The following is a 14,100-nucleotide window of genomic DNA, read 5'->3' on the forward strand; positions in this document are numbered from 1 at the left end:
AATTATATTTAATATAGAACATATAACAAACCTTGAATTCCTCAATAATTTAGGCTATCAGAGAATCAGAACACTGAATCAGAACAAGATGGCACATAAGCTAGAAAAGAAAAAGAAATATATTAAAACAAATTTCTATTAAAGAAACAATAAATATTTACTACTAAATCACTCTATTGAATATCTTCCTTAAAATAATATGCATCAATATAATAATACTGTGAAATAATATTAAAGTAGCAATTATAAGGATAACCTTGTCCTCTGTTTGACATTTAATTAGAAAATAAAAACCTTTAAAAATTAGAGATCTCTATGAAAACAGTAACTTAGAATAAATAGAATTAGTATACTTAGAATAAATAGAATTAGTATACTTAGAATAAATAGAATTTGTATATTTAGAATTATGCTAAACTCGTAATCTCGTCTAAGACTGCGAGTAATGTCAATAACAAACTTTAAAACATTAAAAATCACTAAAACATTAATTGATTTTACATCTGTTGCAATTATTTTCAGACTGGGAAAAAATTGTTTTCATAACCATAATTACAATTACAATTTATTAAATAAATAAGATTGTGAAAGAAATTATATCAAAAGTATAATTTTAACTACTAAAAAAGTTGGTTCATTTCCTCAAATAGAAAATTTTTTCGCATCTAAAATGTATAACTGATATCTTTATAAACTAATGAAGTATAACTTTAAATAAAAAATCAAGACACCTGAGAATAAATAAAATATAAGCTATTTTCAAATAGTTCTAAATGTAAACAAAGCATGCATAGGCCATACACATTACATCTATACTAATTTTTACTTAATCTACCTATAAATACATAAATAAACTTACCCTTTTAACGTCAATGCTTTAATGAATTGATATCGTACGTGCTCACTTTCCTGTAGTTAATTTTAATTGCATAGTTTTAAAGATGAACGAGACAACATTCCGCCATTGCTTTACTACACTCGTCTTCTCGCACCACCTAAATAGAATGACTCATACACTGGAGGGAGAGCAAGCCGGCTGGCCTCCTCTCGGGGGTCACGGCACACCCCACAATCAACCGCAGACTGGCTCACAATGGCAGCCAACGTGGTTGATCACCACACACGCCTTCACCACTGACCCTGCTTTTAGTCTCTAGGGGCAGGCAGTGCGCCCGGAGTTCTTCAGCTACCCGTGGAGGCCAAGGATGTTATATGCTAAAAAAAAAAAAAAAAAAAAAACTGTGTTGTGACTAGCTATTATATATCGTAACGTGTTTGCAGTGATTGTGTTTCACAGTAACGCCGCTAGTCTTTATGTTTCAGCTTCCAGATGATACTGATAAGCAAGGGTAATGTGGTATAATACTTCACTAAATCAAATGTGTTAATAGTAATTACAAAGCTTTAATGTAATTCTTAAGTTCTGATAGTAATTTCTAAGGTTAATAGTAATATAACTGCCTTTTAAATAGCATTAAATGTTTTTAATTAGCAAGATTGGTGTTTTAATAGTAATCTAATGTTTTTAACGTTAATTTTATGTTTTTAACAGTTATCCTAAGCTTTTAATAGTAACTTTAATGAGTTTTTAAACAGTCATTTTTAATTTTAATATTGTTATGTTATTATACGTGCTAACCCCCTTCCCTTGCAGGAGCCTGGACAGACGGGCTTTATTAGGTCTGTAGGGGTCGTAAGATTGGGCATTAGGTGCGCGGGACCGTACACGACGCTTCTGGGTGACGGCTGTGTGCTTTCCGCTTTCGACAGGCCTCGGTCCTGACGACCTCCGGAGTGAGTGGGAGATGATATATACGTGGGGGTCGCGAAACGCCGCAAACCCGCTTCGATAGAACTGTTTTTGAATTTTCATACAGTATTCTTAGAGGATAATAACCTGAACCATAATTTACCTTTTATAGTTTTTGGGTACAGTACAGAGCCTGGAAGTATTTTTCTATTTTAATTGCTCATGAACAGAATGCTCAAAGTCATTATAAGACTGGTATTTTGTTCCAATTATGTGGCCGCAGTATCATATTCTGTAGATATAATGGAAAAATTTATCTGGCAAGTTGACATACGTTAATAAAAGATCCACATAGTCGTTTTAATGTTTTTCAGAATATTAGGTATATGTCTGCAAACAATCCCATAATTCTTCTGATAGAAGTTTTATCCAATCAAATAATCTTTATTTTACACGTGACAGGCAAATTTTATGGATTTAACTGTTGAATATAGATCTATTTTATCTTTACAAGTGTGCTTTACATTTTAGCTCATGAATTTAATTTATGAAATTTTATTTTAAAAACAATTTTTAAAAAAGATGATTATGAGAAAAAGTTAATTTTAGGGTAAATTTAATTTTTCGCGTTGGGAGTTATCATGATTTTATAATTATGGCTCGTAAAAGTAAGATTTAAAACATATTTTTAAATTCAGTTTCTCAGGAACTATTTGTCAGAATTCTTTCAAATTTTTGTATTTTGCTGCGTAAAATTCTGCTAAACATTCTTTAAAATATGTAAAAACATTGAGAACCTCACAACTCAATATATTTTCGACTATTAATAAATAAAATAATACTTATTTAATAAAAATTATTGTTTGCACGGAATTATCTTATGGATTTTATAATTGTGTGCTAAAATTTTTTCAATTTACTTAAAGAGTTTACAAGATATGGCAAAATCAAATGAACTAAACCGAATCCGCTGAAAAAGTATTTTTATTTATAGAAAGTACGATTTTGTGTCTGATTTTGTAATTTAAAATATCGTGATCACTTATTAGCATATTTGAGGTAACCCCCATCGAATCATTAGGATTATGTCAAACAGTAAGTTACAAGCCGTAATGGCTATAAGGGGATAGAGCGTTCGCCTTCCAATGAGGTGAACCGGGTTCGAATCCTGACGATGGCTGGCCGATACGAATTCCGCATCTTTCTTGCACCGACCACAGTGCTGATACGAAATACCCTCAGTGGTAAACGGATCATGGGTTAGAGTCCCCTTGCTGTCAGGAGCGGTTCTCGTGGCCTTCCTCTCCATGTAACGCAAATTTCTCCCAATACTTGATCCAGGAGTTCCCTTGTCTTCTGGTTTGGATTCAAAATTACAAGGCTACAGAGTTGTATATTGGTAGTTGTAAACCCATAAATTGGGCCGGCTATTCAACTACTGTTTTAAAGAAAAAGTTTCTGAACATAACAGGTTTACCATGCATGGTTAGTGTGCACTGCGCAAAATTCTCATGATCGGATTTTCACGTACAAATAGCATTATTTATAATACCATCATTTTAAATTACTGAAATAAAAAAAGTGTGTGACGCAAAATAAATAACTTAATTTATATACTAATTTATTATTTAATTTCAAAGGTTTTTACATATTAAGTTTGAAACCAAAATTTTTAAAAACAAATAGGTAATTTAATTGACTTTTTGTTATTCTAGAACTAATTTTTTATCAATCTACAATCAAATGTTTTCGAAAAAATGACACAAAGGAAGATACATTTACTGTAGTACTTTTTTTCGAAAAATAGTAAAAGGTGCATTCTTGAAGAAAAATGTCAAACTTTCAGAGGATTACGTGCAAGACGTCCTTTTTTTAATGATCTGGATTTTAGATAATCCTTTTTTTTTTTTTTTTTGCCCTAAAGTCTAGAAACGGCTGCGAAAACTAAATCAGATTTTCTTTGCTTTATTGTTTGAGATGAAAATCGATTAAAATTGTCCACTAAAAAACGCATTTTTCAATCCGTATTTCTTAAGAGCTCGGATTGATGCCCCATTTAGTTTAAGAATTACATTTTATGAATAAGCAAATTACATGGTATTAATTATTGTCACCCTCAATGCAAGCAAAAAATAATCTTTTTGAATTTGTACGCTAAAAAGTAATATATTATTTTTTTTAATGAAAAGCTAAGTTCTTATAGTATAAAGATATGAATTATTTAAAAAGAAAAAATAAACAAACTTGCAAGCTCTATTATTTAACGGCATCTCTGATCTAGTTCTTCAAGTCATGCTATTTTACATATTATAGCCGTCGTTGAACAGCCGACCCAATTTTTGAGTTATGACTACTAATATTTTACTCCGTAGCCTTGTAATTTTGAACCCAATCCGGAAGACAGGGGTCAAATATTGGGAGAAATTTCATTTCGGGGAGGAATGGAGTACTTTTTTGATGGAACTAACCCGCATTTGCGTTACTTAGAGAGGAAAACCTCCCACGGTTAGCTTGACGGCAAGAGGATTATAACCCATGATCCGTCTACCACTGAGGATATTTTACGCCTGTACTGTGGTCGGTGCGAGCCGGGTGTAATCTATCAGTAACTATAGATTTCAAGCAAACTTAACCAGCTTGTAATCCTTAATTTTTATGACCACCACAAATGCAAAATATTTTTTTTTATCTCGCTCGTTTAGCAGACAATCTATATTTGATTTACGGCTAATCAATGTTCAACTTGCCTGGCGTACAATTTCGAACCTATCCCAGAAGACAGTGAAACACCTGGATCAAATATTTAGATAAACTCACTTTCATAGAGTACTTGAGTTAGTAAAACTTATCCACATTTGCGTGAGATGGAGATGCAAAACTCAAATATTTCCCATTAGCAAAACGGTATGGAGATTCTTCTTGCTGAACACTTGATGAGATTCCTCGTGATGAACACATGATTTCACCTCCTCTATCACTTGGGATGTTTTTCGTCAGCATTGAAAGATGAGATTGAACATTGAACGGTGATGTACAAATTTATCATAAATCGAAGCGATAGCAAGAATGAAGATAATTATTTTTAACTTTTTGTCACTCTCTGGGGCAGTGTTATAATATCTATAGAATATAGTGTTAGAATATAGAATTAGAATATTTATCGTCTAGAATACGACTATCATTTTTGAGATAACTTATCTGAATTAAAAAGTTGCCATTTGATAGTGTTTCTTTTGCAGTCTGTGAAGAATTCTGTCAAATATTATAGAAGTTCATATTCACGGTACAGTACATATTATCGATAAAGTAAACATTCAGATTTTCAGTATAATGAACGTATTTCATTTACAATTAAAAACGTTTACGTCCTTGTAGTTTATTTTATATGTCATGATAATCAATAACATTGCTCTTTGGTTGATGACTTTGTGCCATTTTTTGGTCACACATAACACACATGAATCCAAATTTTAGCATAAGGTCTTTCATAGCTGTTCAACTCATTTTATTTGAGCTAGATATTTTGCTTCTTTCCATATCTTGGCTATTTTCAATATATTTGTAAACTCCCTTCGCCAAGTAATTTTAGGTCTTCCTATTTTTTTATTGCTCTGAAGGTTCCAATCAAATACGTGTTTTACTTTAAACTTCTCTGGCTTATGCAAAACATAACCAATATATTTCCATTTGCGTTTTTTAATTTCCAGTTTAATTGGTATCTGCTTTGCTTTTCTAAGGATTTCAGCTCTACAAATTTCAGGGAACCACTTGATACGCAAAATTCTTTTTAAACTGTTGTTAATAAATACTTGACATTTTTTCATGTTATTTTTATTGCAGTGCTATGTCACCAATCCATAGAGTAGGTCAGATTTAACATTGAAAATTCTACATTTTGCTGAATTAGTTATATTTTTGTTTTTCCAGAAATCATGGAGAACAGCATAAGTGCTTTGAGCTTTGTCTAATCTATTTAGTTTTAACTTCATCAATTCCTCCTTTGTTGTTTATTATACTTTCAAAATACGCAAAACTGTTTACCTCTTTTAATTTGTTATTTTTGAAGGCTATGTCATTTAATTGTTTTGGATTAATTTTCAAAATTTTAGCTTTATTTTGGGGCCGTCCGAACTGTGAAGTTGTCAGAGAGTTGACCTCACATCAGAAAGTTCCTGGGTTTGAATTGCGGACAAGGCATAGATGTTATTTCATTCTTTGTCCTTACTGTACGAGTAGCGTTAGTCCAGCTACTGCAGCGGCTGAAAGGGGCTTTTCAGCAATGAACTTACAAAAAAACACATTACTTACTGGTCTTAAACAAGAAGTGTTAAACGCATTTATGAACATCTACCTAAATGGAAAACCTCTTTCATATTTCTGTGCAGAAACCTCTGTAAATCATTGGCTTGATTGTGGAACTGGCAAAAGTCATATTTGATTCATTTAAAAAACGCAGTACAATCGTGTAAATTGACATGATAATTGACAGATAACTTAACCTTTGTTATTTAAATTATTTCATCAAAGAAATAAATTATTTCATAATAGAAATACTAGGTTTTACTCTTAGTAACCTAGTATTTCTTTTATTACTGTATAATGTAATCCTAGTATTTGTAATCCCAGTAACTACTAATTCATTGTGCAATTTATATAAATGTTTGTCATAAATAAGAGAAAATTATATTTTTATTTATTTAGAAGCGACGGGTTAGTTTCAAAGGAGGACGGGTAAAATTTCTGAGTTTCTTCGAGCCCTGGTGTGAACAATTTTTTCACTTCACAATATCAGTAAAAGAAATAGCCTGATTCAACGATTAAACACAAAGATTATGCATATTGCTGCACTATGTTCTTTTTCAGTATTTTAGCAAGCTGGGATGTATGCTACTCTGGGAGAAAGCGTACAGATGCCAATGAGACTTACCAGTTTTTACAATGAGAGTTACCAACACCAGTTCCAAAAATTGGCAATTTATTGGATATCGTCGAATTGTCTAATTTTGTCTGGTACATGAAAAACCAAATTAAAAAAAACAGATTCCACTTCCAAACAAAGTTCTTAATAATTTGTTTGAGTCTGATTTTTAGCGTTAAATTTTGAGTAGCAATGTAATTGGTAATAATAATTGAACTAATAATACTATTAAAATTAATAATAGAATTAGTAAAAAGGAAAACAATAACATATCATGTCTCTTCGTAATTAAGATATATATTCCGTGTGCTAGAATCATGTTTTAGTTGATTTTAATAAAGCTTTAAATTACATATTCCAAAGTTACTCTAACAAAGGCGGTGACTCTGTGGCAACAAAACATTTTTTTTTTAAAATTTTCCTAGCCATTCAGAGTAAAGTTTTATCTACCACATGGTAAAAAATAGACTGCCTTGAAACTTTATTCGATTAAGAAGTGAAAATGTAATAAATAAATTTTATTTAAAACAAAACAGTACACACAAATCAAATACTTTATTACTATTATGATTTATATTCAGTTATTAAATTTCGTATTAAATTTTTCTTACATCGTACCTTGATAAAGCAGATATAAATATTGATTGGTATAATTCTGAAAGTAGTAACTAGATGGCAGTATAAGTTTTTATTTTGTAAATAAAACACGTGGTTTCTGCAAATGTATTAACTCTCATTCGTTTTACTTCAGATCTCTAGATTTCTATTTATTCAGAGAGAAAAATTTTCTCTCGAATCTATTAAATATTGACTTCATGGTAATAACTTCACGAATGAAAATGTTGACTAGAAAACAAAAAATGAAAACGATTAAGATGAATGAACAAATAATATAAAAAAATTATGTATGCATAGATAACCGTCGTTGAACAGCAGACCTACTTTAGAGTTTACTATCCATGAAATCTGTAGCCTTTGTAATTTTGAATCCAATCCAAAAGACAAGAGAACTCCAGGATCAAGTATTGGGAGAAATTTTGATTTCATGGAGGACTTTTTGATGGAGCCAACCCACATTTGCGGTACACGGAGAGGAAAACCGTGAAAACCTCCCACGGTTAAATAACGTACATTTTTTATGCATGCATATATAACTATCGTTGAACAGCGGACCCAATTTTGAATTTACGACTGCCCAAGAACTTTGTAATTTTGAATCCAATCCAGAAGACAAGAGAACTGCAGGATCAAGTATTGGGAGAAATTTTGACTTCGTGGAGGATCGGCCATCGCGACAAATAATTTTGAATTTTCATAATGTTGTGTGAACTCATCATGAAATGTTGTGGTTTCATTACATATTTCTGAATATTCACAAGTTAAAGTCATCGGGTTAGTAATATTACGAGCAAGAGCAAAATCAGTGAACATTTTAAAGCTAAAGGTTAGTTTCTAAAGGTTAGCAACCATGTATGGAGTAAAGTGGTACTCCTCTACTAGCATTAGATACATAAGCATACAAAGCATTGAAATCCTGAGTTAAATAAGAATTGTAACGCAAAGTTATATGCTTTCGGAAATGGAGCAACTTTTTCGAGAATAAGAACTGATCATAACCATGATCCTTTGACTGAGCGTGTGTTGCACAGAAAGATTCTGTCAAATCATATTAAAATGGAAAGTAAAAAAATTCACGAAAAGCCTGCCAAGCTAATTTTTTCAGCCATGGAGACACTGCCAAGTGCTGCTGACGTCCTAACAAGATGTGATTTAAAATTAATAAGAAATAACATTCCTAACTCCAGATTATCAGTGTTGCCAAAAATGCCAAAAGATTTACTCGAAGCACAAGATGTCCTGCAGAAAATAAATGTTAGCACTGTTAAAGGAGACACATTTTTATTGAAAAACGTGAAAGATGCAGGTATAGTTATGTTTTCCTGCCTTTCAAATCTGCAATGCATGTGTAAATGTGAAGTAATACTCGTGGATGAAACTTTTGATGCAGCTCCGAAATTTTTTATTCAAATGTTTACTGTCCACGGGTATTACAAAGAGAATTACATACCGTTTGTGTTTTGCTTACTAAAAGACAAACGAAAGGACAGTTATGCCCAGTCTGAGTGTGATAAAAGAGGGTTACGATTTTCTCCCAAAACCATCGTGTCTGATTTTGAGAGAGGGATACAAGAAAGCATAAGAGCAGGGCCGCCTCGAAAGAAGGAGGAGTTCCTCCTTCTTTCGAGGCGGCCCTGATAAAAGACACTTTTCCTGGAACTAAAATTATCGGCTGTCGCTTTCATTTAGCTCAAGCATGGTAAGTGTATATTTATTTATTTAGTTTACATTATATACATTAATTTCAAAGTTTGTCCAATACGCTTAAAATGAGCCGCGATGGCTCCGGGGATAGAGCGTTTGCCTTCCATTAAGGCGAACCGGGTTCGAATCCCAGCGGATACGAATTCCGCATCCGGTTTGCACTGACCATCGCGCTGACGTGAAATATCCTCAGTGGTAGACGGATCAGGGGTTAGAGTCCCCTTGCCTTCAGGCTAACCGAGGAAGGTTCTCGTGGTCTTCCTCTCTATGTAACGCAAATGCGTGTTAGCTCCATCAAAACGTCCTCCACGAAGGCAAATCTCTCCCAATATTCGATCCAGGAGTTCCCTTGTCTTCTGGATTGGCTTCAAAATTTCAAGGCTACGGAGTTGAACATTAATAGTCGTAAACCCAAAAATTGGGTCGGCTGTTCAACGACGGTTATAAAATACCTTTAAAATATGCCCAATAAATTAATGTGCAAAACAATTAATAAACAATTAATAAACTAATTAATAACATAATTGTGAACTTCTTCTGAGTTAGGAAAAATATATTTTTTCAAATAATTAAGGAGGAAGAACACTAATGCTTCATTATTTCATATCAATCGGATTTTAGTTTAATTTACATTGATTTTAAATGATTTTCAAATCAAACATATTGATACCATATATCGATATCAATCATACATTGCATAATTTCTGTTTACAGTTTCCATAAGCTTTTGTTCACTTTGCATTTTTACTAAAACTTTGAATATTCGAGAAAAGTCAGGATGACTGTGTTCAACAAAAATACCCTAATAGCAAAAATATGATTATGGCTAATATATTAAATAGTTTATTTTCACATTTATTCTGATATATATATAGTTTATATTAGTATATTCCAGTAATTTTTAAGTGAAAATACTAAGTGCAGAAGCTAAAGCACAATCTATGGCATAAAGAAGTTAATTAAACAAATAGTTATAAGCTTTTACTCTGATTTTCACCACCCAGTTTACTTATGACTTTGTTGAAAAAACCAGAGGTAGATTTCTTGCTTTTTTTTTAAATAAATAAATAATACAAATATCCCAAAAATCGTAGAAAAATTACATTCCTCGATAAAATAAGCAATGAAAATGAAATATCGTTATGATATATATGACAAATTGGAGTGCACAACAAACCCTAAGTAACATTTTAAGTCTTAAAAAAACTGATTTGTTGAACTGTTTAATTTTAATGAGCTACAAATTGCAAAAATCATAATAAACACTTGTCCCTCTTTCATATTTAGCACACATTAACACTTTTAAAATGAATTATTATTATTTCAATGTAGTATTAAGTTTAAAACATCTACTTAAAAATAATTTAGTGCATGCTCTTTAATTTGTATTTGCATTTTTTAACATTGCACTTTTTTTATTTGTTTATTATTTATTTCAAATTCATAATACTACAAGAGTGATCTTTTTCAGGTGGAGAAAAATACAACAATTAGGTCTTAGTAGGCACTACAAAGAGCGAGATTCTCCGACTGGAAGATGGTTGCGCTATTGTTTTGGTCTTGCATATTTAAGCCCAGAAGATGTCGAAGTGGCATTTTTTTTATTAATTGGGAATCAGATTTCAGAAGCGATGGAATTTGCTGATTATTTAGCAAAAAACTACATCGACGATCGACGTAGATGAAAACACGCCGTATCCTCCTTCCACGTGGGCAGCTGACTCTTCTGATCTGTGGCGGACAACTAATTCTTTTGAGAGTTTTCACAGCAGGTTTAGTTCATTTTTTGGAGCAACAAACCCTAACATCTTTATTTTTGTCAAAAACCTTAATTTAATACAAAGTGATACCTATATTAGAATAAACACCGCCGAGGCTAGTGGACCTCGAAAAATAACAAAAAAAGAACTGTTTATTAACGAAAAAATTGCCGAGTTTAAAAATGGAAAAATAGGATATTTTGATTTTTTAAATGCAGTGTCATATAAAACAAAAACAATTTAAAGAAAAATTTGAACAACAATAGTTAAAATATATTAAAGTTAAAAAAAAAAATTGAAGAAAAATTTGAACAAAAGTAGTTATAATATATTAAAGTAATAAACTAAGGTTCTATTGATTCTACTTGAATTGAAGCATTTGCCTTAAAAACAAAATAGATATTTTTTTAATAAATATTAATTATTTGAATTTTTTGAAGAAGATAAAGTTTTCAGAATTTTTTAATACCATTCTGTGAATCATTTTAAAATCAGTAAATTATTTAATTTCTATAATGCCATTGCTATTTCATATTATAATTGTAACTTGAAAACTTATATATATATTGTATTTTTTTATATTTTTGAAATATTATTTATTCGTTTTTTGTTTCTTCAAAAAGTAAGAATAGTTATGTTAAAAAAACAACTTTGCCAAAATAGTCACGAATACAAATATGTCAATATGTTTGTTTTTACGTTTTTACTAGGATTTGTATATATTATTTGCTTTTACATGTCTGTATTTATTTTGTATATATTTTTGTTATCTCTTATTATCTCTCTTTTTTTCCTTAATAAATGTTATTTGGATATTATTTAGTATTCATTTTCAAAATTATCAAAGCACTACACATCAGTTTTCAGAATCAGAATTTTCATCAAAAATACTTAACTGTCATTAAATAAAATTTTTATTTAATATCACTTAAATTTTTGACTGAAAATAATTTTATTTTCTTCTTTATTAATCTAGTTAATTGTCCTAAAATACATTTTATTTGTATGCACATTGATTTTAAATTATATTTCTATCAATGAAAAGTAATTTTCATTTTGTTTTGTCTTTTCATTTATAAATTATATTTTTCGCAATTTAAATTTTATATATATATATATTTGATGCAGCTCCGAAATTTTTTNTATAATTTAAATTTTCATTTCAATATTAAACATTTCATTTGATTTTTAAGAATTTAAAATAAAGGAGAGAAAGCGTTATAAATAAATACCAAAAACTTTCTTTGAATTAAATTTCGTTAAACTCACATGTCTGAATTCCATTCAATGTTCGCTAATAAAAGTTACGAAGAATCATTGTAATCCAACGAAACCATTAAAGCAAAACTTAATGTAAGTGATCAATGTTAGTCAATGATTGTGTTAGGTTTGGATAATGATAATTTTCAAATTTAATGAAGAGAGTCTATTTTTAAATCGCCTCTAAGGTATTTTTCTATTAGCCCTTGGAAGAGTAGAACTGACTTGTTAACGGCATTATGGCTATTATTCTTTAATGTCTTTTAATTTTTTTTTCATTAAGAAATTCCATTATCTTTGCCCAGGAATAAATTTATAAAATAAAAAGATGTACAGAACGTTTTATTCTGAATAACTTTTGATCTTAAAATCAAAAAATTCTGAACTAAGATGCAATATTCCTAACATAACGAAAGATATTCTATGTAACAGTGAAGATGATAATTTAAGTTTCAAAACGGCACACAAACATGACAAGTACGATAAATTTGGAACCGTCTTAAACAATTTTAGTACTATTTTAATATGTTTTATCTCGCTTTTAGAACAAATTATTATAAACCAAATATTCTCTGCATTTATTAATAAAATTCACTCATTCGAGGATGAAATCTTATAAAAATTCGAGGATGAAATCTTATAAAAAATAATAAATAAGCAAATAAAATAAATAAATAAGAATTAACAAAAAAATTTTTTTTTAATATTTTTACATTTTAAAAAGATGATGATATCGTATGTGGCAAAGATACCATTTTAATAATTTCAATCTTAGTGTTTGTCCATTAAAAATTACGCATTTTTATACATTCTAAAATGCATGCTTTACAATGAAAAACTGTTAAAAATACTTTCACCATAAACTTGTTTTAGAGTAAATAGGCGCAAACCACTTTGGAGAAATCCTCAAAATTGAAAAATAATATTTAGAGGTTCACATTTTTAATATGTCTTCTAATTAAACCAAAACTTATCAGCTATTCTGACATAAAGAAAGATCTTAATATAAATCTGTCCAATTCTGCCCCATTTAAACAGATTTATTTAACATTTCTCAATATAATATTTATTTATTTATTACTTATTTATTATATGTGCTTGTAAAAAAAAAACTTTGATTCTAAATTATGAAAATAAGATTCTATCAATATCATACTTTCGTAAGGAATCGGATGAATTAAGAAAGAAAAAAAGAAAGGAAGGAGAGAATGTTGAGAAAGAATATCTTTTGGCGAAAAACAGCCAATTTTGTAGCTACCCTTTTAAGTCCCTTTGAAATGAACTTCCTACTTTCTTTCCCCTCCCGTGACGAATTTTGGTAAGGAGGAGAGTTCGATAATTGATGTCACTGATTGAAGGGGGTAGAAAATTTTGCGCAGTTCAGGTCGACCTTGTTCTTCTGCCTTTTTCGAATTTCTCCGATGACTTCTGGCAAACAAATGGTCGTGTACCATTCAGAATTGACCGTCCTGCGTTGCTCTAACGGAGAGAGCAACCTCGCAAAGTTGAAGGAAAGCCCTCCCTCATTAGACATGGATATCAACCAATTAGACATGGATGCCACGTGCCATTGACCACAACCGGCCAGGGGGTCTACCTTTCTGCGTGTAAAATGTCTTGTGCCTACGTGTGCCTCGACGGACTCCTCGGACGGGGTCATTAAATCTATCACTCCTTATCTCCCCATCTGCTGACCAGACGAGTGGTCCTCTCGCCGTTCAAACCCCCTTCCTCTAGTGTCCACCATGTAAAAGGGGGCGACCACAAACGATTTGTAGCTAACAAATAATCAATTTGTAATTGTGGGATATCTATTTCACTGAGGAAAGCAAAAGCAGCCTGCTCTCAGCCTAACGCTACTGTTGCCACATGACCGTTAATGCCGAAGAAACAGGCAATCATTTGTTTCGATGTGCTTCTTCCTCGAACAACTTTTGTTGGTTTTGCCTCGTCTTGGAAGACCCATACAGTTGATTGCTGTTTTGTTTCCGGCTCATATGCATAGATCCATGATTCGTCACCTGTGTAGATGTTATACACAGCCTTTGATGTACCTTGAACGTATTTTTCCAACATTTCCTTGCACCAAT

General features: G+C 31.2%; 1 protein-coding gene and 1 long non-coding RNA gene across 2 annotated transcripts in view; one reads left to right on the top strand and one right to left on the bottom strand.

Annotated features, from left to right (window-relative positions):
* On the bottom strand, window positions 1–1,052 carry LOC139426247 (uncharacterized). The gene is made up of 2 exons (XR_011637485.1): window positions 860–1,052; window positions 1–100 (listed from the first exon to the last, which is right to left on the bottom strand). It is a non-coding gene; the product is annotated as an uncharacterized lncRNA (long non-coding RNA).
* The window catches only part of LOC107448911 (meiotic recombination protein REC8 homolog), a gene marked incomplete in the record, with an annotated part of 134,317 nt that overhangs the window by 76,289 nt on the left and 43,928 nt on the right, over window positions 1–14,100 (top strand).

The sequence above is a fragment of the Parasteatoda tepidariorum genome, chromosome 8 (assembly GCF_043381705.1).
Source record: "Parasteatoda tepidariorum isolate YZ-2023 chromosome 8, CAS_Ptep_4.0, whole genome shotgun sequence".
NCBI classification, from domain to species: Eukaryota; Metazoa; Arthropoda; class Arachnida; order Araneae; family Theridiidae; genus Parasteatoda; species Parasteatoda tepidariorum.